The following is a 20300-nucleotide window of genomic DNA, read 5'->3' as shown; positions in this document are numbered from 1 at the left end:
ATATGAGGTATTTGTCTTTCTGTATTTGGCTTATTTCACTTAGCACAATGTTTGCCCATTCCATCCACATGAAATTCGAGGTGTTTGAGGCTTCTTGTTATCTCTCACAAGTTCCTCTCAAGTTCTGAAGCTCTATCAATCTTCTATAGTTAGTTCCATTATCAGTTACCTCCAGAATTCTATTATTAGGCTCATATATCTTTTTCATTTTTAGTACCAAATATACATATATTTATATAATTCCATACAGGATTAATCTGTCTTAAATACAGTATAAACATAAACAAAAGCAGACTTTAAAAGATGAAATAAAGATAAAATGAACAATATTTTACTGCTTCATTATTGAGATGGCTTTTGAGCATCATTATTTATTCTTGAGTGTGATTAATAAACAATGATAGTGTATTATGTAAAAATCTTATTTCAGAAAGGGATCCTTAAAGTTTAGATTTTGGGCCAAATTTTTGTTAAATCTGATGAGTCACTGTTTTTATCTCTAAAATGACTCACAGTGGAAATAGTGGAAGTATCAGCATCCCAATTTCAAAACTAGCTCTCTATCCCCACACACACATACACACACACACACACACACACACACAATACTAGGTTATTAATGTGTACTTTATGAAAATGATTTTTCAATCACACTTCTGACAATTGTACCTAAACAGGAATTTCTCATTTGGATGCTAAAAACAAGAAAACCTCTATGTGTAAATTTCCATTCAGATATATTTTAATTTATGATTGGCCTTAAGTAATTAAAAAATATTTTTCTCTCAATTTATTTAAATATTTCCTAGGTTAAATAGTTTAAATGTACAATTTGTTAAAAACATTTAAGATGGCCAGGCATGGTGACTCATCTCCCTAATCCAAGCACTCTGGGAGGAAAAGGTTGGAGAATTGCTTTGAGTTTGAGACCAGCCGAGGGAACAAAGCAAGACCCCTTCTCTACAAAAAGTAAAATTACAAAATTATCTGGGCATGGTGGCATGCACTTGTAGTTCTAGCTACTCAGGCATCTGATGGGGGATGATCCCTTGAGCCCAGGAGTTCGAGGCTGCAGTGAGCTATGACCACACCACTGCACTTCAGCCTTGGTGACAGAGTAAGATTGTACAAATAAATACATATAATGAAGATGATTTTCTAGACTTCTGTTTCTACACTTACATTACATCTCATTCAGATCTCTCTCTTCGACTGCATCATTTGATAAAAGAACAGAAAGAATAAAAGAATACAATCTCTTAACAGAGATATTCCCTTTTGGATTTTTCCTGCCAATTTTTTTTTAATATTATGGCAAAGTTTTATTTAGAAAAAAATATTTTATGTCATCCATTACTCAACATTCACTTATTAAAAATATATTTGAATGTATAATATTTATGAGCACTATTCTGGATAATGTAGATGTCTTTTTTAAGAGCTGATATCTGCTTCCTTCTTTTCCATAATAACTCTCAGACTTAAATTAACTGAATTGACAGGGTTCCACCCAAATTTCCTCTGACAGCTTTTTAAAAAAAATCTACTGCAAATAAAAATTCCTCTAGTCAATAGAAAATAGGTATTCCTTATCAACCACAAATAATCACTTAACTGTGATGAATGGGCTCATAAAGGTCAGTCCCACCCTCAAAATCTGAGTTTAGAATAAATCCTGGAAATACTGCTCAATTTATCAGGAATATGAAAGTTGACATTTCAATAGTTAGCATGCTTTGTCTCTGGTACTGATAGAAAAAAAGAAAAGACTGATCTAGTCATTCCAATGTTCCAAATTACATCATGGATAGTGACTCTTAAAATAAAAACACACTTCGTAGACCTCCTCTGTAAGGTTTATATTTCACGTGGTGACAAGGTATTTAGGGAGTGCAAATGACAGATGTGAAGTACATTAGCAAAATGAATAGTTCCTTCTTCCCACCAGATGAAGCACTTTTTTTTATCACAACAATTTATCATGAACGAGGTGGTGATTTAAGAGGAAACACTGAAACTATAGTATGTATTGCAAAGGAAGTTAGCAAATTTGAAATTACGACTGAAACACTAGTAAGCAGAAGCTTTTTAAAATGCTTTGAAAGAGCATTTTCGTGACTGATTTTAATATGTTGAAATTAAGCTGTATTACTTAAAAGGTGAAGAAGTGAAAACACGTACAAGTCTCAGAGTACCACAGGTCAAAGGGAATAAGGAAGTTTAACCCAAACTTAGAAATTACTTGCCTATTTCACTCACTGGCTTTAGAGTATCATTATCTGTATTCTTGAGTGAGATTTGTAATGAATGAAAGTGTATTATGTAAAGCCTTGTTTCAAAAAGAGATCTTGGAATTTTTTTTGGCTAAATTTTTGTTAGATATGATTAGATTGTCACTATATTTACCTCCTAAGATATACTTGAAATAGAACTATCAGCATTCCACTTTCAAATCCTGCAGTCTCTCTCTCTCTCTCCACACACACACACACATGCACACACACTCTCTCTCTCTCTGCATTATTATCATGTATTTCATGAAGATGGCTTATCAACCAAACTTCTGACTGGACAGAATCTTGCCTAAACAGGAATTTCTCAGTTGGATGGTGAAAGTAAAATACCCATACTTGTATATTTTGGTGTCCATATATTTTCGTTTTTTTAGTTATTGTTAACCCTAAATATTTTTTAAATTGTTGCTCTCTTAAAGTAAATTAAGAATCATTTAACTTTTTTCGATTTTTTGACTGATATTGTGTGCTGATTTTTCTACTTTCTAAGTATCTGGTAAATATTTTCCTTCTTTCCACTCAAACATTTTAGAAATAAATACAAGCCTAGTTCAAAATCTAAATACTTAAAAAGCAGATCAATTTGATTAATTCTATTTTGTTTTATTTGTTTATTAATAGCTATTAGTGTTTAGAAAGTTATTATTTCAAGGCCATGTGTGTTCAAGAAGACCCCTAAAGATAAATGTGTATAATAAATTATTATAAATGCCAAAATTACAAAAGGGAAACCTGATTTTGAGGCAGGAGAATAGGGTGTGGAGGCAGGGAACCAAAGGCTATTTCACATGGACTTCACAGAACTAAATTGAAAGGAAAACCCTCACTTTCCACACCTAAGTAACAAAAGAACCAGAGGCTACTCCTTTTGCAAAACCCCATTTTTGTTTTCTGCATGACAGATGGGAAATTGTCTGCAACAAATCAGACCGATTTAGGGTCAAGTCTTCATTTGTATCTTTGTAATTTCACTCCAGCCTCTGAATGGTTGCTGCCCACAACCAATCAGATTGATTGCAGTGAGTTTTCATTTGCATACAAAGTATAACTTTGTAACTTCACCCTAGCCCCTGATTGGTTGCTTCTTGCAACTAATCAGATGTTTGCACAGAAATGTGACATTTGTAACTTCATTTCAGCCTCTAGTTGGCTGTTTTCTGCACTCAATCAGACTGATTGTGGGCTACCACTTCATTTACATGAGGTGAGCATGAAGTGACCAATGAGAAACTTCTAGGGGGTGTTTGCACCCAATGAGATTCTGTATTTAGATCCTTGAGCTGCTGCTTGGGCCTGCTCCAATACTGTGGAGTGTACTTTCATTTTCAACAAATCCCTGCTTTCGTTCTTTTGTTGCTTCATTGTTTCTTTGCTTTGCAGGGTGTTATGTCCAATTCTTTGTTCAAAACGCCAAGAAACTGGACAGCTTGTAGTCACGACCCACTACTGGTGACACTTTGGACAGAGGAAAGTCGATTTCTCAATCTTTCATCAGCATTACTGCATGTGAAGAACCTCCTCTACAAGGCTCTTAAGACATGGATTGGAAAAGGTACAGCTCAGAAACTTGGGAGGTCACTTTAAAAAAAAGTGAGGTAGTCAATGTACAATTTGAATACAACATAGATATGCTGTACTAAAAGTATTTTAAGTATTCTATGAAAGAAGAACGAAGTGGCTCAATCTGTGAGAAGTTTGTAGGGAAATCAGCTCAGAGAAGGATATCTATAGGTGAGACATTGGGAGGACATAGAAGTTTCCCAAAGCAGAAACCAAACTTATCCTGCCTGAGTTGGAAGGGTAAATACAGCCAGTCAGGATACTTCTTTTTTTCTTTTCAGTCTTTGCATTAGGAATGGCTGCATGAAATGATACTGGACAACATTAGAGGAAATATGTAGACAGAAGAGTCCTGGGAAAAGATTATGAGAAACCTAAAAATGTGCAAAACTTGGGGAGGTGCTCTAATGGAACACAGTGCAAACTTTACACAGTGTGTGTGTGTGTGTGTGTGTGTGTGTGTGTGTGTGTGTGTAAGAGTCTGTTACAATCTGTCACATTGCTATCAAGACTTACCTACTTGAGACTGGTTTAAAAAAAAAACTTGTAAAAAAAAAAAAGAGAGAGAGAGAGATTTAATTGACTCACAGCTCCACAGGCTGTACAGGAAGTATGGCTGGGAGTCATGACAGAAGGTGAAAGGGAAACAGCCAAGTCTTACATGCAGGAGAAGGAGAAGGCGACAGAAAAAGGAGGTGCTACACCTTTAAACAACCAGATCTCATGAGAACTCACTCACTAGCACAAGAATAGCAAATGGGAAGTCTGCCTCCATGATCCAGTCACCTCCCACCAGGCCCTTCCTCCAACACTGAGAATTATGATTTGACGTGAGATTTGTGCAGGGACACAAATACAAACCTTATGATTTTGTCCTTGGCACTTCCAAAATATCATGTCTTTCTCACATTGCAAAATACAGTTATAACTTTTCAATAGTCCCCAATTCTTACCTCATTCCAACATTAACTCTGAAGTCTACAATCCGAAGTCTCACCTGAGAAAAGGCAAGTCCCTTCCGCCTAGGATCCTGTTAAAGCAAAGAGTTAGTGACTTCCAAAATACAATGAGGGTATAGCCATTGGGTACATATTCCCTTTCCAAAAAGAAGAAATCAACCAAAACAAAGTGTTACAGGCCTTGTGAAAGTTCAAAACCTAGCAAGGCAGTCATTAAATCTTAAAGATCCAAAATAACCTCCTTTGATTCCATGTCTCATATCCAGGTCACACTGATGCAGGAGGTGGGAACCCAAGGTCTTGGGCAGCTTTTTCCCTGTGGCTCTGCAGGGCTCAGATCCCAAGCTTGCTCTCAAAGCCTGGCGTTGGGTGTTGATAGCTTTTTCAGGCACACAGTGCAGACTCTCAGTGGATCTACCATTCTGGGGTCTGGAGGATGCTGACTGTCTTCTCAAAGCTCCACTAGACAGTGCCCCAGTGAGGACTCTGTGTGTGGGCTCCAATCCCACATTACCCCTCTGCACTGTCCTCTATGAGGGTTCCATCCCTGCAGCAGACTTATGCCTAGACATTCAGGCATTTTCATACATTCTTTGGACTCTAGGGAGAGGCTCCCAAGCCTAACTCTTGCCCTTTTCACACCTGTAGGTTTAACGCCATGTGGAAGCCATGAAGGCTTATGGCTTGCACCCTCTGCAGCAGTGGTTTGCCATGTATCCGGGACCCTTTTAGCTACTGCAGCAGCTGAAATAGCTGGGATGCAGAGAGCAGTGTCCTAAGGTTGTGCGGGGAAGCAGAGGGCCTCGGCAGGGCCCATGAAACCATTATTTTTTCCTAGGCCTCTGGGCCTGTGACTAGAGAGGCTGACGTGCATTTAAGCCTTTTACCTCATTGTCTGGGCTATTAGCACTTGGCTTCTCTACCCTTTGGCAAATTCCTGCAGCCTACTGGAATTCCTCCCCTTGAAAAGGGGTTTTTCTTTTCTATCACAGGGTCAGCCTGCAAATTTTCCAAACATTTTTCCTCTGCTTCACTTTTAAATATGTTTCAGTTTCAGATCATCTCTTTGCTCACACATAGAAGCTTATGCTCTTAGAAGCAGCCTTACTACCTATTGAACACTTTGCTGCTTAAAAACATTTTCCACTAGACACCCTAAATCATCTCTCTCAAATTCAAAGTTTCACATATCTCTAGGGCAGAAGAACAATGCCTCCAACCTCTTTGCTAATGCATAATAAAAGTGACCTTTGCTTCAGTTTCCAATAAGTTCCTCATCTCCTTCTGAGAACTTCTCAGCCTGGACTTCATTGTCTATATCACTATCAGCATATTGGACACATCAATTTATCAAGTCTAGGAAGTTCCAAACTTTCCTTCATCTTCTTATCTTCTTCTGAGCTGTCCACAATCTTCCAACCTCTGCCCATTACCCAGTTTCAAAGTCTCTTCCACATTTACAGGTATCTTTAGTAATACCTCACTCCTTGTGTCTGTATTAGTTTATTCTCACTTTACTATAAAGAACAACCTGAGACTGGAGAATTTGTAAAGAAAAGAGATTTAATTGACTCACAGTTCCACAACTGTACAGAAAGCATGACTGGGGAGGCCTCAGGAAACTGACAATCATGGCAGAAGGCAAAGAGGAAGCAGACATGTCTTACATGGCTGGAGAAGAAGAAAGAAGGAGGAGTTGTTACATAATTTTAAACAACCAGATCTCATGAAAACATACTTTGTATCATGAGAACAGCAATGGGCAGGGCGGGGGAGTACACCTCCATGATCCCATCACCTCTCACCAGGCCCCTCCTCCAACATTGGATGTTTAAGTCAACATGCAATTCAGTCAGGGACACAAATCCAAACCATATCAATAAGTATGTATAACTATCCTAGTCACCTCACTATCAACACTATTAAAGTAAGCCAAAAAGGCAAGAGAAAGATTGAACAGGCAGCTCAAAGTGATGACATGTCATCTAATGATCTGTTTAGTCATAAAATTTCAACATAAGTGAGTCACTCTCTTGTGTGTTGATATCAAACTTCAGATAATGGCCAGGTGCGGTGGCTCACACCTCTAAGGCCAGCACTTTGGGAGGCCAAGGCAAGTGGATCACCTGAGTTCAGGAGTTCGAGACCAGCCTGACCAACATGGTGAAACCCCATCTCTACTAAAAATACAAAACTTAGCTGGCATTGTGGCACACACCTGTAATTCCAGCTACCAGGGAGGCTGAGACAAAAGAATTACCTGAACCTGGGAGGCAGAGGTTGCGGTGAGCTGAGATTGTGCCACTGCATTCCAGCCTGGGTGACAAAGTGAGACTCCATCTCAAAAAACAAGCAAAACAACAATGATGACCAAAAAAAAAGTGTAGATATTTTTGCAAGGGCTTAGTCTTTATTAGCTAATGTAATGTATAACGTGAGGCATTAGATGTAAAGAAGACAATTGTGTTTGGGAGACTGCTGGAAACAGGAGACCTAGCAAAAGGTTCAAATCGAATCAAAGGAAGGATAAAAGTAGAAGTGAAATTAGGATAGGGACTGAATTACTATTTCCTAATTTTGTCTAGCACTAGGCTCAAACACAATCTGTCAGCTAAAGTCTATTACTTTTCAGAAAGGTAAACTTTTTTTAATTTAAATTTTCATCTTTTAAAATCAAGTCCATCGTAAACATGGGTCTCGGTGGAAATATTTCCATATTAGAATTTGTAGATTTATTATGAAACAATGACTGAAAATTCCTACCATTATTGAAAATTACTACATTCAGAAATTGTGCTTAATATGCATCATCTCGTTTAATGCTTATAGCAAAACTATGAGGCAGATATAGTCTTTATATTCCCTGATAAAAGCAAAATTCAGTTGCCCAGAGTCACAGAACTTGCAAGCAGCAAAAGCAAGATTCAAAACCAGGCTTTCTGAATGCAAAGCCTGTGCTTTAGATGTGGATTATGGCTCCTAGGAAGAAACATGTCGGTAATGAGCCACAGGGTGTGGCATCTCTATATCCTAGAGATAATTATTTTAAGGTTTAATTTTTGAGTGTTGAGATAATCTATTGAGGTGTTTATATTTTTTTACACAATATTAAATTTCCTTGTCAAGAAATGTTGACACTGCTTTTTAACAGAGTGAGTGCAGACTATTTGCAAGGATTAATAATTCATTTATCAAATACTTGAAAACACTCCTATAACAATTTATGCCTAATTTACCTTCCAATTACACACCTGTAAAAAATTAAGATTTTTAGGTTTATGTTAGGATAGTAATATTAACAACCTCTCTTGAAATTTTATGGCACCCAATGAGTTAATATTCATGAAGTACCTCATAATTTCTAGTTTAAAGGTGTTTAATTTAAAGAATATATAGATTCTAATAAAAAGGTCAGGTGTGAAATTTATTGAACTGAAAGCAAGTTGGTCTTTATGTGTAATTAATCATGTGACTTACATTGACGTGAACCAAAAACTCTGGCTTATTACAATTCAACCTCAGTAGAATAGCTAAATGAGAGAACAAATTGTCCAAATAACATCAACCTAAAGAACACAGCAGAAATTAACATAAGCATAAATGTCATAATTGCTATCATTTAATATTTGTTGGCTGCCTGCTGAGTAGATATAACTATGATAAATGCTGTAAGATCTTTAAAGAGAAGGAGAATACCCTGAGTCAACAGTATAGGAAAATGATTTTAATAGTTCTAGAATACAGAGCCCCTTTAATTTATAGCAAGAATTATTTACTCACAACTACATTGTTTATAAAATTTGATAAATTATTTGTATTATAAAACATTTGATACAGATGAAAGATTATGTATAAACACACATTTCAAAGAATAATAATAAACCCGATACCACTATATGTACTATCTAGTCCTCCTGTATCTCTTACTTTTAATCTTTCACCCAGAAGTACCAGTACCCTAAATTTTCTTGTGTATAATTCCCTTGCTTTTCCTAGATTAAGTGAAAGTTTATATTTTGCTATACTCACTTAGCAAAAAAAAAAAATACCTAACAATCAGCAATTATATTTCTAGATGTATAAGACAAGAGACTCTCGGAATGTCCTGCCTGATAAGCGTTTTTTTTTGTTTTGTTTTGTTTTTAACCCGAAGGCCTTGGGCCATATCAAATAGTCAATGCTAACAACGTAATTTATGTTAGGGAGTTAGAGTTACACATTATTAGCTTGATTTCTGGAGGGTCTGGAGAGTGAGGTCAGCCACATTAAAGGCCAACCAGGTCTGTGAGACTGAACTCCAATAAAACCTCTGGACATCAAGGCTTGAATGAATTTCCCCAGTTGGTAATACTCCATGGATATTTTCGCATTGTTGGTAGGAGGAGTTAACACTATCTATTTCTCCACTGAATGTGGAGAACTAGAAGCTTCGCATTTGAACTCTCCTGAACTGGTCCTCATGTGTTTCTTCCTTCAACTGATTTTAATCTATATCCTTTCATAGTAATAAACTATAACCATGAGTTTCATAGCTTTCAGTAAGGTCTGTGAATCCCTTTAGTGAATTATCACAACTGAGAAGAGTCATAAGAACCTCTAAATTCAACAGGTGATGTCAGAATGAGGGTGTTCTTGTGGACTCTTCTCCAAATTTGTACTTAGTAATGACACACATTTGTTCGCCTGATGGCCTGCTCTCTTAGAATAGGACTTCTTAGGAAATGCTTTCATTTCTAACACACAAAAAAACTGTGCAGGCAGCCACATTAAAACAAGTCACATGTTCAATGTTCTACAATGGATCTAATTCATGCTACTGTATTTGTATATCTGTATATACTGACATATATGTGTGTGTATTTATATATGTGTATATACATATATAAATATATATATGCATATTTATATGTGTGTATACACGTGTGTGCATATATATATATATATATACACATACATGCACATATACATATAATTATCTTTCTTTTTAGACTGCTGGCTTCAGAAGGCAATTATCTTGTCTGTCTTACTAGTTTACAGGGGTTTTGTTTATTTACCATTCAAAATTGATAGACTTGCTGATTGATTCATTGATTTAATCATTCAGTGAACATTATTGTTTGCTATATGCTGGGCACTAGTCTACACACTGTGTGTCCCACAGTAAAGAGTTCAAATTAGACATAAGTTTCTACCCTTGTATATCTTACAATCTATCAGGAAAGATACATATATATATAATATATATATGTAATATATATTAACTTATATATATAGCATATATATGCACATATATATGTGCAATGTGTGTGTTTCTATACACACACATTGTTGCCAGGAGGAGTTAACACTATTTCTCCAGTGAAAATGCACAGCTAGAATCTTGACGTTTGAACTCTCCTGAACTGGTCTTTGTGTGTCTCTTCCCTTAACTCATTTTAATCTGTATCCTTTCTAGTAATAAACTATAACCATGAGTTTCAGTTTATGAACACTTATATACAGAATAAATAATAAAACTATGGGCCGGGCGCGGTGGCTCAAGCCTGTAATCCCAGCACTTTGGGAGGCCGAGGCGGGTGGATCACGAGGTCGAGAGATCGAGACCATCCTGGTCAACATGGTGAAACCCCGTCTCTACTAAAAATACAAAAAAATTAGCTGGGCATGGTGGCATGTGCCTGTAATCCCAGCTACTCAGGAGGCTGAGGCAGGAGAATTGCCTGAACCCAGGAGGCGGAGGTTGCGGTGAGCCGAGGTCGCGCCATTGCACTCCAGCCTGGGTAACAAGAGCGAAACTCTGTCTCAAAAAAAAAAAAAAAAAAAAAAAAAAAACTATGTATTTTCTCAGATGGTAGTAAATTCAGTGGAGAAATAAAGAACTTGGAAAAGGAATGACAAATTTAGCATTATGGTTTTGTTAATAGTGTAGTCAGAAAGGGTCCATTTACAAGGTGACATTTGAACGGATACCTGAAGTGCAAAAGCCATATGCCAACACTAAGCTGGTGACTGAGGTAAACGACGTCATATGAAAATTAGGGTGGAACTTGAAGTCCTCCAGGAGACCAGCACTTGCGCTAGTTTGGGGGTGAGGCAAGCAGAATTATAGAAGGTGAAATTAGACAGATACAGGTGAGTTCAGGTTATGCAGGGATCTGTGGGTCAGTGGCAGAGCATTGGCTTCGATTTTGAATGAATGTGAATTGTCATTAGACAGTTTCGACCAGAGTAGTGTCGTGATACAATTTACATCTTAAAATGATTACTCTGACTGCTGTGTTGAGCATGGACTATATGAGAACAAAATTGGGAGTAGAAAGTCCAGGTAAGAGACTAATGGGAAAATCCAGGAAAGCAATAATGGCAGCTAGGATCAAGGTCAAGGTGATGGTGGCAGTAAAAAGTGAAATGATTTTGAATAGATTGTGAAGATAATTCTTGGGCTGGGAAGAGTGGCTTATGCCTGTAATTCTAGCACTTTGGGAGGCTGAGGTAGAAGAATCATTGAGTGCAGCAGTTGGAGAGCAGCCTGGGCAATATAGTGAGACTATGTCTCTACAAAAAATACAAAAATTAGCTGGGTGTGGTCGTGTGTGCCTGTAGTTCCACCTACTTGGGAAGCTGAGATGGGAGGATCCCTTGAGCCTAGGAGGTGGAGGTTGCAATGAGCTGTGATGGTGCTACTGCCCTACAGCCTGGGCAACAGAATGATGCTATGTCTCAACAACAACAAAAGGACGGAGCTCACAGAATTTGCTGATGGTTTAGATTCGGCGTGAGAGAGAAGTCAAGGGTAATTGAAAGGACTGTGTCTCAAATAACAGGACAGAATGGCCTCAGTTTCAGATTTCAGTTAATTCTTATACTGATATAAAGAAATACCTGAGATTGGGTAATTTATAAAGAAAATAGGTTTAATTGGCTCATGGTTTTGCAGGCTGTATCGGAAGTATAGTGGCTTCTGCTTCTGAGGAGTCTCAGGAAACTTATAATCATGTGGAAGGCAAAGAAGCAGCAGGCACATCTGACAGGTCGGGGCAGGAGCAAGAGAGAGCGAGGAGAGAGGTTCCACACACTTTGAAACAACCCCGGATCTCATGAGAATGCACTATTGCAATGACATCTCCAAGTGGGATGGTGTTAAACCATGCGAAACCACCCCCACGATCTAATCACCTTCCACTAGGCCCCACCTTCAACACTGGGGATTAAAATTGAACATGAAATTTGTGAGGGGGACACAAATTCAAACCATATAGGGGATTTTGTTTTGTTTGGAATTTTTTGTTTCATTTTTTGTTCTGTTTGGAGGAGGAAATAGGGGAGGCGAAGTGGAGGAGCTTAGTTTTGGAAAATGTTTTAGACCTTTAAATAGCAAAGCCAAGTAACCAGTTCTAGGTTCTAAAAGTACAGTTAAAACATAACAAATATAAACAACAAAGTCATAAGCTTTGCAAGGCTCCAACTGTCCTCTTCACCCTGACGTTCCTACGACCTTGCACAGTGTCTTGCTCTTAGGTGTTCAATAAATATTCAAGACACAAAGGAGCAAAGAACTGATCATTAAGATTTAAAATCCTGCCAGGATTTTGCCTCTATAGGAGCTATGCAGCAGGTGTACTTGAGGATAGGGCCCGGAAAATTCCTCATAATGCAACTCCAGATCTGTGCATTTCTGATGCCTACCCATTGAGTAACAAGCTTCTTGTAACATATTTGATTTTGAACAGTGATATCCCTGTGAGTGGTTACTCAGCAAACAGAAGAGTTAAATTGAACAACATGCTTTAGTGTTGTCTATGAAAATACCACATGATTTTGTGTAAAACAGTAACTCTGGTTTTTTCATAATTGATAGATATTTTTCTGGCAATAATTGGCGAAGACATTCGGCTGTCTCGAGGCCCCTCCTGAAAAGAGGAAGTTTGTTTTCCTGTTGTTCTGACAGGAGAGGTGGATCTAGTTCATCAACATGCAGTACCAAATTGTTAGGATGCAAGCTAAAAAGGATGAGTTAGAATATGTCACCCTCTAGAGTCATGTATCCATACAGCATCGTGTGTGTGCTTATGTGTGCGTGCCCATGTACTGCGATTAAAATGCTGAACAAATCTCTTGCTATGGGTTGCAGGCAAACCAATTTTAAAATGCTGATGTGACAGTAGAAACCAAGGCTTTCAGACGGGATCTAGGCACCACCTCACTGCCACTCACTAGCAAATGACGTCAGACACACTCTATTCTTGGTAAGCCTCAGATATTCATTTCTTTTCTTTTTTCCCCAGCTTTATTGAGGTATAATTGACAAAAGTTTATATAGTTAAGGTGTATGACGTGATGTTTTGATATAAATACACACTGTGAAATAATGAACACAAACAAATTAATTGACACATTCGTCACTTCCCATGGTTACTTTTGTGTTTGTGTGTGATGAGCACATTGACTGCTCTCTTAGCTAATCTCATGTATACAATAATGCAGTAACATTAGGTATAGTCACCATGTGGTACCCTCGATCTCCATAATTTGTTCATCCCGCATAACTGAAACATGGAACTCAGACCAGCATCTCCCTGTTTCCCAGCTTCTCCATATCCCAGCCTCTGGCAACCACCATTCTACTCTTTGTTTCAATGACTTTGGCTATTTTAGATACTATGATAAGTGAGATCATACAATATTTGTCTCTCTGTACCTGGCTTATTTCATTTAGCATAATGTCTTCTAGGTTCATCTATGTCATCACAAATAGGATTTTCTCCTTATTTAAGGCTAAAAAATATTTCATCACATATGTATATATCACATTTTCTTTAACCATTCATCTGTCCACAGACACTTAAGTTGTTTTCATATTCAGGTCTTCATTTGAAAAATGGTGAGGCATACTTATTTCATGAAGTTATCTCAAAATGTACATACATTTTCATCCACCAAATGCTTTAAACTGGCTGCTTCTGTAGGGCGAAAAAATTCACACTTTTTCTTCCCCTCTACTCTCATACCACAACAGCAATCAAGACAGAAGACTTCTGTGGGTTGGGGATGTGTGTGTGTTTTGTTTCCACAGAGCAAGAAAGCAGTGGGTTCTATTGCAACACTAGCTGGGTGTTCTCCAATTCAATTTTGTTGCTATCTACCTGGAGATAGCAGAGCCTGCTACCTTCCAGGAAACTCCACATGTTCAGGTAACTGTCCTCTTGGGCTTCTGTGGAGACTTCATGATTGAAGGATGGAGAATTGTCCTTATAAGTGATTGAACAAAAAGGCTATGATCTAATACTAATGGGCTGAATGGAGAAACCCAGAAAAGCCTGTCTGATTAGATTATTGGCCTCTCCATGCAGCATCCTTCCTTCAGAATGTGGGGCAGGAACTCTTCTGAAATGGGGATCTCATGACCTACGAGGTAGGTCAGAGAATTTCTTTACAACCAGCTCTAAGACACAAAGGCAAGAGAAGATTTCTGCCTTGGAGAGAAAAAGGAGCAGGTGAAAGGAGGGCAAGAGAAGGTCAGAAAGAGAATGAGAGACTCTGTTTACCGAGAACTGTTCCTGAGGCCTAAAGCCCCCCAGCATTATAAAAAGGGTCGTGGGAGTTAATGAGCCAGGAAACATGGACAAAAACATTATATATATATATATATATATATATATATATATATATATATACACACACACACACACACACACACACACACACATATATCACCACACTTGTGTATAACAAACTTTTACTATATAGTATTATAAATACCGTTATATATGTAATATGTATCTTTCTGTTTTTAAAATTATACCCTAATAATCCTCCATGTCACTGAATAGTGTTTATAAGAACCATTTAAGTGTTTACAATACTTACTGTGGTCAGTTTTTCCAGTATTCGGGGCTATTTTTAGGAATCAATACTCTGATACTGTTTTATTAACATTAAGTCAGGCCAGGCCCAGTGGCTCACGCCTGTAATCCTAACACTTTGGATGCTGAGGCAGGCAGATCACAAGGTCAGAAGGTCTAGACCCTCTGGCTAACACAGTGAAACCCCATCTTTACTAAAAATACAAAAAATTAGCCGAGTGTGGTGGCATGTGCTTGTAGTCCCAGTTATTCGGGAGGCTGAGGCAGGAGAATCACTTGAAGCCAGAAGATGAAGGTTGCAGTGAGCTGAGTTTGTGCCACTGCACTCCAGCCTGGGTGACAGACGGAGACTCTGTCTCTAAAAAAAAAAACAAAAAAAAAAATTAAGTCGTCATGTTGGCATCTTAAAAATCTGAAATCAGCATCATTATTTTATTCAGATAAAATTATTGACTCTATTATATAATTAATGTGAAAAGACAAATCACTCATCTAGCCAGTTCTATGCTACTGAGTCTTAATAGACAGATATATTGTGTTATTGCAAACCTTCCTTTTCAAGAACAATTTTTATTCTATTTCAAAAACATTTCAAAGTAATGGACTATGAAGAAATCGGAATTGAAACTGATAAAGGTAAGTCTGCACTAAAGCTTCATCTCTGCATGATAAAATTAAAGGACAAAACAGGGAAATATGCTTTGTAATGAAACAAAATATATAGTTTACTATCAATGAGAAGTTTGCAAAATCAGAAAAAAAAGCCTAAAATCTTAATTAAAATATCTCCACAAGGTTATCAACTGAGATTTTTATATTCTTTGAAAGTAATTATTTAGAGCAAAGTATTTGGAGTTATTTCATTGCCTCTCTTTGCACCATTTTGTTGACTAATAGAATCAGAAAGGGCTTCTTCAGCTGCAGGTAATGAACAAAAATACGCTCATAACTTAACCTTGACTATATAGACACGTTTTTGAAGATAGTGCTTTTTTTTGAAAAAAGATCAAATATAATTTTGCTTTAAATGTTTCATAAATATATTTTTCACTTTATTTTGTTCCTCAAAATACTTCATTATGTTTACATTTCAATGAAAAATGTAAATTTGTAATTCTATTGCATGTCTTATTATAAATTTATAATTTATTGTGTTTAAAATGTATCATGCATTTATTTTGTTTTATTGTACAAATTTAAAACTTTTTTTAAAAAAATAATAGCATTGATACAGCATTTTGAAATTGGCCAAAAATACCCAATATTCCCATTTTGCCCTAATATTACTATCACCAATTTTTTATGAACATGTAATGTTGACTCTTCATGGCATAGTTTCCTTAATTATTTCATTTTTGTTTTGAAAATTGTTTCCAGGCTGGGTACTGTGTCTCATACTTGTAATCCTTGCACTTTCGGAGGCCAAGGTGGGAGGCTGGTTGAGCTCAGGAATTCTAGATCAGCCTGGACAACACAGTGAGATTCATCTCTACAAAAAAAAAATTACAAAAATTAGCCATCCATGGTGGCACACACCAGTAGTCCCAGCTACTGAGGAGGCTAAGGTGGGAGGATCACTTCAGGAGGCTGAGGCTGCAGTGAGCCAAGGTTGCCCCACTGCACTGCAGCTGAGGGGACAGAGGGAGACACTCTATATTTAAAAAAAATGTTAATACTATAATTGAAGTGGTTATAAATACCTTGGTGCATACAACTTTTATCAAACTCTGATTTTGGGGACTGTGTGTGTGTGTGTGTGTGTGTGTGTGTGTGTGTGTGTTTTAGGATATATTTTTAAAATGGAAACTATTGAGTCAAAAGGCAAAATCCTTTTAAGGCTGTGTGCAAACACTGAGAAATTGCTCTCTAAATTACTTTCATTTGCTTGTTTTACTAATTAACAACTGCAGAGAATTTTCACTAGAAACCCTCTTCCCAAGGCATTCTTAGGCTGTGTAGCTGTAACAATAGCCACAGGATAGATTTTCACTGTGGGCAGCAATGAGTAAGCAAAGAATCTGACAAAAACTTACATCTCTCTAGCTGAATGAGACAGCATTTGTCCACTGAGGGAACCTACGGTCTTTGCAGAGCATTCTAATAATATATAAGTAGTAACACTGAAGCAGACCACAGTGAAGGTTAAAACCAGGAAGGAAAGTCGGGGGACAGGGAGAGTGAAGATTTAATTCCATGAACAATCACAAATCACAGAACAAAAGGTGTTGCTCATTACTAATGCGTGCTCATAATGTAAAAATAACTTTCAGATTATTCTTTTATTTCTTTGTGGGCCACATTAAATTTCCATTTTGTTTATAATTCAAAAATGTGCTTTAAATTTTTCTTACTATTTCTCCCCAAAATTGATTTTCAGTGAATCTTATCAATATCAACACTTTTCTGAGTAAGATAAATTGTAAAAAAAAAAAAAAAAAAATTACTTGCTATGCAAAATAAATTTGGGTCTGTAGCAAAAGATTTAGTATGCCTCATTAATAAAGTCTACCAAGAGTTGACTTTAAATATCAAAATGTTATTATTTTCCACTTGTAAGAAATTCCACCAATATCTGTAAGCTAACATTATCTAATAATTGCATTTGAAGTGAAAACCAGAACTGACAATTTTACTAGTAAAGCTATTTGGTATAAGTATTTCACTCAAGATGTCAAGTACTTAGAAATCAAGACTATCAATAAGCCACATTTGCTTCACTCAAAGCTCAGGATTGTGTTACGAAAACACTGTATGATAGTTATAAATTAATACAGACTTCCATTGTTACTTACAGCATGCTGGGATGCTTTTCCATGTTACTCTGATAAATGTGATCTTATTTTTTAATAACCCTCATAATCTATAAAAGCCACCATGTTGGCTCTGTAGAAAGGTTTCAGTATCCTTTTGAGCAAAATCTTTACGGATTTCTTTGAGGTCTTGAAGGTTTGTCATTTTTAATAGACAAAGCAAAGCACTCAGATGATATAGAGTTTTGAACAGTTAAATCATTTGTATTGAGATTGCCACTCTGAGGTACTTTCATGTAGCATTTATATTTTAATAAGGAACAACCTCTTTAATTTAGTTCACAACTTAAAGGACTTCCTGTAAGCTTCATATGGGCAAAGAGTTTGGATAAAGAGGGATATGACATTTACTTATGTAAATGTATATACATGGACGTACATCTGTCTAGACTTGTTTGTGTACACACATACAGTACAGTTTCCCATACTGTTGTACATATATATTTACACACACACATACAATATGCACCTATGCACACGTATACATATATGTGTGTATACGTTTGTGTGTTTGTGTCTATTCAGTTCCCTGTCATTCTATGTCATGTGGTTGCCCTGTTTTTTTCCTCATGTTCTTGCTTCCTGCCTGAACCTCTGATTTCCTTTGCTGGAAGTCGCTTATTTACAAGAAGCCAAGAACAAATTAGGTCGAGGCCAGGCAGCATTATGTTGGTACAAAGGTAACTGGCTCCTCAGTGAATAAAGACACTTCTAAAGTGTTCTGGTAGCCATGCCTTTGTCCTGGTATATAACTGTTTTCCTCTCTACCTCTCTCAACTCCAAAACAATGATGGTTCTGAAAACATTATCAGTTGGGATTAGGTTTAGTTATTCTAAATCCCAAAACAACAGTTCCAGAATAACGATGACTTAAACAAGATGGTAGATAAATTTTTCTTGCCTTAAAGAAGCCTGGGGGTAGCCAATTCTGCCAATTCTGGGAGGCTGTCTTGGCTCTTTAGTCCTTAGGGACAGCTACTTTATCACCCCAACATCATAAGGCTGTGGCTCTCTCTCCTGGTTCAAGAAAACACAGTTCCAATTTTTACCACTGATGCAGCAGCAGAAGGAAGGAAATATAAAGAAAAAAATATATTGCCTGTTTTAAGGAGGCTTCTAAAAGTGAAATCCAAAGCTTGTGCTTATACCTCAATGGCTAGAACTTAGTTTCAACAATCCCAGTTGCAAGACAGACTGTAAAATGCAGCTTTGTTTCAGTAGACGATGTTCACAGCTTCAAGTACAAGGTATGTCTACTCAGAAAGATGAAAATAATATTTGCTAGGGAAGCAACAAAGTTTCTACCATACCTTCATAACAGACTATATTCCTTCTGCCATGATTAACAATTATTTCTTTGCATTTTTGGTTTATCCTTGCTTGACTTTAATAATATTGAAGCTGGGGACGTGTCATGTCAACCTTTATGGTGTTAGAATAGGACTGTCTAAAAGTTACTGAGGACTCATTCTAAATACTCTAGCAAGACAGCTTAGATTAAGAATTCTTCTCCTATCAGAAAGCAGCTTCTTCTTCCACCCCACAGAAAGAGTTACAATCTCCCAAGGGCCCTATTGTTGCTGCTCCTAGGCAGCTAGAACCTACAACTTCTAGTCTCCTATGTGCCTGCTTTTCTCTGAAAGAGTCATTGTCACAGGCTTGCCCTACAACAAAGGAGCAAGAACAGAGGGCACAGTCACCTTCACAGAAATCCAATCCCACACTCATAGCATGTACTACAAGTACCTGACTGGGTGAATTTCCAAGCCAACAGTCAACAATAGAAGAAAAGGCACAGGCCCTCCAGTCTTCTGATCATCTGCTGGAAAGGCTGCTGCTTGCCCAGGCCTCCCCACTGTTCATGAAGCATAAATGTGCTTCCTAGAGGAGAGAGTCCTGCTTCCCCTTTCGATGGGTTGAGCAGAAACTCAATCCCATCAGTTGTGAGAAAGGAATTTATCAATTTGGGTGCCAGAAAGTCTGAATTTTGATGCTGCCTGTTGACAATAGTTGTCTGAGAATGTTAACTGGGCACCTTGGGATCCATGGAAAGTCAGGCTGGGCACAACCCCTCCTGATGAACAGAGCAGAGGATCTCCAAATTGCAGCTAGCTGACTATCCAGGAAACCCAGTTCATTTCTAGCACCATTTGGGGATGATTCTGTTTGTCACTCTATAGCTTTGAATCTGTAAAGTGTCACACAGAATATACCACACAGCAGTCACTCAGCAGTGTTGGCTGGAGTCCTGTCTTTGTTTGTTTGTTTTGAGATAGAGTCTCACTCTGTTACCCACGCTGGAGTGCAATGGCTCAATCTGGGCTCACTGCAGCCCCCGCCTCCCTGGTTCAAGCAATTATCTGCCTCAGCGTCCTGAGTACCTGGGATTACAGGCGTCCGCTACTATGCCCATCTAATTTTTGTATTTTTAGTAGAGATGGGGTTTCACCATCTTGGCCAGGCTATTCTTGAACTCCTGACCTCGTGATCCACCCACCTTGGCCTCCCAAAGTGCTGGGATTACAGTTGTGAGCCACTGTGTCTGGTTGGCTGGAGTCTTAATGAATAAATATTAAATATCTGCTGTTGACCAGGAACAGTGGCTCACGCCTGTAATCCCAGCACTTTGGGAAGCTGAGATGGGCATATCACAAGGTCAGAAGTTCAAGACCAGCCTGACCAGCAATGTGAAACCCATCTCTATTTAAAAAATACAAAAATTAGTCAGGGATGGTGGTGGCACATGCCTGTAGTCCCAGCTACTTAGAAGGCTGAGACAGGAGAATCAGTTGAACCCTGGAGGCAGAGGTTGCA

At 37.7% G+C, this 20300-nt stretch overlaps 1 long non-coding RNA gene across 1 annotated transcript in view; it reads left to right on the top strand.

Annotated features, from left to right (window-relative positions):
• LOC141580407 (uncharacterized) overlaps window positions 1-13508 on the top strand; it is a 190873-nt gene extending 177365 nt beyond the window's left edge. The window contains exons 5-6 of the long non-coding RNA XR_012512615.1: window positions 3675-3846; window positions 12945-13508. This is a non-coding gene — a long non-coding RNA (uncharacterized LOC141580407). The remainder of the gene's footprint in view (window positions 1-3674; window positions 3847-12944) is intronic.
• Window positions 13509-20300: the final 6792 nt, after the last annotated feature.

The sequence above is a fragment of the Saimiri boliviensis genome, chromosome 11, assembly GCF_048565385.1.
Source record: "Saimiri boliviensis isolate mSaiBol1 chromosome 11, mSaiBol1.pri, whole genome shotgun sequence".
In the NCBI taxonomy this organism is placed as follows: Eukaryota; Metazoa; Chordata; class Mammalia; order Primates; family Cebidae; genus Saimiri; species Saimiri boliviensis.
The sequence above is the reverse complement of the archived record's forward strand: the minus strand, read 5'-3'. Positions and strand labels throughout refer to the sequence as shown.